The sequence below is a fragment of the Penaeus japonicus genome, unplaced genomic scaffold, assembly GCF_977035675.1.
Source record: "Penaeus japonicus unplaced genomic scaffold, GWHDUDI00000001_assembly GWHDUDI00000043, whole genome shotgun sequence".
In the NCBI taxonomy this organism is placed as follows: domain Eukaryota; kingdom Metazoa; phylum Arthropoda; class Malacostraca; order Decapoda; family Penaeidae; genus Penaeus; species Penaeus japonicus.
The window spans coordinates 3670396-3675204 of record NW_028234445.1 but is presented as its reverse complement, the minus strand read 5'-3'; positions in this window follow the sequence as shown (position 1 = coordinate 3675204).

Below are 4809 nucleotides of genomic sequence, written 5' to 3'. Positions count from 1 at the left end.
TTCCATTATAATTCACTTGGATGTTGCTATCAGATCTTTCGATTACCATGAGTTGAGTTTTGTTTTTCTCTCCCCATGCTGAAATTTGTGCAAGCTTATCGGTGAGTCTTGATAATGCTACTCCTTGTTCTTTGGGTTCGTAGCTAAGGGATAGAGTGCCATCATCTGCAAAGGCTTTTGCTTCAGGGATGAGATGAAGCATGTCGTTTAGGAAGATGTTCCACATGAGAGGACCTAATATACTTCCCTGGGGGACTCCTGCTTCTATGTTGTAATAGGCTGAATGTATTCCATTTAGGACAACCTTCATTTGTCTGTTCTGTAAATAACTTTCTAGCAGTTCCAGGAGACCATTTCCCACTCCATAAGATTTCATTTTTTCCAGTAGTCCTTGGTGCCAGACTCTATCGAAAGCTCCTTCTATATCAAGTGCAAGTACAAGGGTTTGCTTTCCATGGTCCAATGCTCTTGTCCATTCTGTTGTCATAAGCAACTGTAGGTCAGCAGCCGAGTGTTTTTTTTGAAAACCATATTGCCTTGTAGAGAGCAGATGTTTGTTAAGATGTTATTTATTGATTGATTGATTTCTTCCTCTCTCTCTTTCTCTTTCTTCCTCTCCTTTTTATTTCTTCCCCTCTTTCTCTTTATTCCTCTCCTTTTTATTTCTTCCTCTCTTCCTCTCCTTTTTATTTATACTTTTTTCTCTTTCTTCCTCTCCTTCTTATTTTTTCCCCTCTCCTTTCTCTTTCTTCCTCTCCTTTTTATTTCTTCCTCTTTCTTTCTCTCTCTCGTCTCCTTTCCTTTTTATTTCTTCCTCTCTCTTTCCCTCTCCCTATTTATTTACTTTATTTCTTCCTCTCCCCTTCATTTCTTTCTCTCTCTCCTTTTTCCCTTTCTCTTTCTTCCTCTCCCTTTCATTTCTTTCTCTTTCTTCATCTCTCCCTTTCTCCTTCTTTCCCTCCCTCCTTCCTTCCCTCTCCCTCCCTCTTTCTTTCTCAATCCTTTTCTCTTTCTCTATTTTATATGTATATATTTCAAATGCATAGTAATTATTTAGGCGTGCATAAAAATCTCTGTTACAGCAGCAAAAAACCTTGATGCTAATGGCATAAACATTACCATCATACCAAAGAGGTGGATGATGGGAAAAAATAGTAAGGGACAAAAAGAGCATAAGTACATGTGAATTGAAATACATACGAAATAGAATTTGGGTGATCATCAAACGAATGAAATATAAAACTGAACAAAATTGGAACAGATCCTACATTGCAAAAAAGAGTAATTAGAAAAGCAGAGTTAATCGTGAGTGCAGGGTGTTGTTCAGATGTGACTTAACCTCACAAAAACATGCATCTGCAGGGTGCACGACAATCTTATGTTAGAGTGTAATGCGGGGGTGCAAGGCACTAATTTGTTTATTTATTTATTTTTTAACTATAACAAGAACTTGAATATTAAAACAAAGGTCTGATATACTCCAGTGTCTCTTTGGGTATCATAAAGTGGGTTAGTGTGTTTGTTTTTTTGCACCATATTCGTTTCCATGTGTGTGTTTAGTGGTTCCATGCTGTATGTTCTGTGTGGTGTTTATGCTGAAATTCCATCTATGAATGTTGCTGTTTACCCAGAGTATTGTTTAGTTCTGTATATATATTGCAGTTTGAATTTTATTGTGTATGAAATTGCAACCAGCTGGAAAGGTGCATATTCAAGGGTAGGTGGGTCTTACAGTCTTTGAAGAGTTTTGTTTGTGTTGTACCCCATGAAAACTGTTTTATTTTCGGGAGTCTTGTTAATGCTTGTGGTATTCGTATTTGTGTTATAGGGTTTATGTTAGAGCAATGGAATCCAAGAATGTTTTCTCTCTTTGTACAGTATGATAGTATTGTTTACTGTCTCTGTTTCTCTTTCTCCCTCTCTCTCTCCCTGTCCCTCTCCCTCTCCCTGTTTCTCTCTCTCTCCCTCTCCCTCTCCCTGTTTCTTTCTCTCTCTCTCTCCCTGTTTCTTTCTCTCTCTCTCTCCCTGTTTCTTTCTCTCTCTCTCTCTCTCTCTCTCTCTCTCTCTCTCTCTCTCTCTCTCTCTCTCTCTCTCTCTCTCTCTCTCTCTCTCTCTCTTGGTATCGAGGAGAAGTCCAGACGAAGGTTCAGGTTAAAAGGGTTTTATTATTGGCAGCTGCAATACAGAATATCTTGTGCCGTCCCTTGGCGTTCCTTGTCTGGTGAGATTCACCAAGGGGAGCGTTTATATTCGGGCCCGTAGGCTTGTTTACATGACGTCATGAGATTCCTACATGACGTCGACGGAGGCGTAGACTACCTTATTTGGTTCGGTAGAATCAGGCCGCCGTATGCCTGGGTTGTATAGTCTAAGCGGGAATGTTTCCACAGGGAAATGTCTAGACTACAATGTGACAACAGAAATGGCGAGACGCGCTCGGGCGGTCCACATGAAACGTAGATGTGTGGATATATATATATATATATATATATATATATATATATATATATATATATATATATATATAAATATATATATATATATATATATAAATTTAAACAAAGATTAAGACTAAATTAAATAATATAGCTAAATAAATGCATTATGATTAATAGTAATAATTATAATAATATGGCTATACATGTAGCAAAGAAAGCTTAATATATATGACAGAGATGCATATACAATTATATATATAGGATAACAGAAGTTAGTTTTTCTCAGATACGGTGTTACAAGTAATGCATTGTATAGAGTACAGTGCTTTCAGTCTGTATTTTCTATTTTCTCCTCTCTCTCTCCCCCTCTCTGTCTCTGTGTGTCTCTCTCTTTGCTTTTTCTATTTCTCTTCTCTCCCCCCGTCGCTCTCTGTTTCTCTCTATCACTGTATTTTCTATTTTCTCCTCTCTCTCTCCCCCTCTCTGTCTCTGTGTGTCTCTCTCTTTGCTTTTTCTATTTCTCTTCTCTCCCCCCGTCGCTCTCTGTTTCTTTCTATCACTGTATTTTTTATTTTCTGTCTTTTCTTCTCTCTCTCTCTCTCTTTTCTGTCTTCTCTGACTTCTCTGACATGTCTCACATATTAATCAACCATGGGCAATACCATCTGCTCCAACTGACTTTGTTTCTCGCAAGTGTTTTATTACTAGTATTGTTTTCTTGCTACTGGTTGCAGTCTGAAAGTATTTGCTGTGATCCTTGTTCCAGTGTTCTTTTGTGGAAATGTTGATGCAGTTGTCTGTTCTCTCAGACTCGCCAGACTGAGGTATGAAGTCTTTGAGATGTGTTGTGTCTCGGGAATTTCGGCAAATGTTTGTGTTTCTTAGGCAATAATGTATTTACCCGTTTCCATGTCTCGGCAGGCATGTCTACATTCTTTTAACTTAGACACGGTATCATTCTGTATACAAAATCAGTTATTATGAAATCTAAAAGGGATAAGGTGTTTTCTGGACATTAGAGCTGCTTGAATTCATTCTTGTTATTACATTTAGCTTTGCACTTGATTTCATAAGTTGATCATTTCAGTTGCCTATAATAATAAGTTTTTTTCCTTGATATTTAAAAAAATGAAGATAATCGAACGCCTCCCTGGCTCAGCCTCCTCGACCTACATCACTTTTATAGATGTAAAATGTGTAATATTGATGAAATCTCTTAATACTTCATGGTGAAGCCAGGTTGCAATAATACAGAGGATATCAAAATCTTACTCCTTAATTATCATCGTGATGAAATATTGGCAATATTTCACTCCTTAAATATAATTTCAATTTCATCGAAGTGATTTGGGAGTGCCTGTGCCTTGATATGTTTTAGCTGGCAGTTTAGCAGCGTCAAGCATTCTGCTTACTTTTGTTTGCTAGTTTATGAAAGGGTAAACCTTTCCATTATTGGGGAACACGTCGGTCTATGAAAAGTTCGGCATTTATCTCCGTCCCTTAGAGTAACGGTGAAGTTAGGGAAGTAACCGTGTGTCGTTGTTATTTTGAAGGTTTATTATGTTAATGATTTATGAGTATTTTTTTTTTGTATTTGTATGATACGTCGGAATATATAAAGACACTAGCCTTGCAAGATGCCGAACGTCCTAGGTTAGTGCTGAAATGCGTTCCTCCCTCCCTTTTCTATTGTGTCTTTTCGAGGTAACGGTGACGAATTCTACCACATGTATTGAAACGGTGCGTTTCTTAGAATAATAGTTATGAGCATTACCTTGATTTTGAAAATAAAAGATTGCTGAAGATGGCGGATTGACGTTAGCGGAGGAGATACTATAAAATACATAATGTATGGTTGGTAAGAAAGCGTTGACGTAATTTGCATGTAGTCAAATATTTCGTAATGCTAACGCTTCCATGTGGTATTTACCTTGTAAGTGAAAGCTATCGGAAACTTGACCCATGCCGATTACTTTCTGATAAGATAATATGAGGTTAGGTTAGGGTAAAATAGGTAAGGTTAGGTTAAGGTAAAAGTCATCTTTCCTGTTTCCATCCTTAAGTGAAGCCTGGTAAATAAAAAGTTTTGACGAGGTATAATAGAAAGAAATTTCATGTAAATTATAATTTATTGGAAGTAGAGGAACATTATTTTTCACAACAAAACAATTTTGCTGATTTAGCAGGAAGTTTTCCTAAATATCAATATTATCTATCACAAAACATTCCAGCAGATATATAAAAAAAAGGGTAATAAACATGTATTTTTGTTACATTTTGTTTTGCCTTTGTTTTGAGCCTAGCGTAAAAACTTAGTAAAAGTGTTATTTGTAGATCTATATTATAAAGAAAGATGTTTGTTGTCATGAAC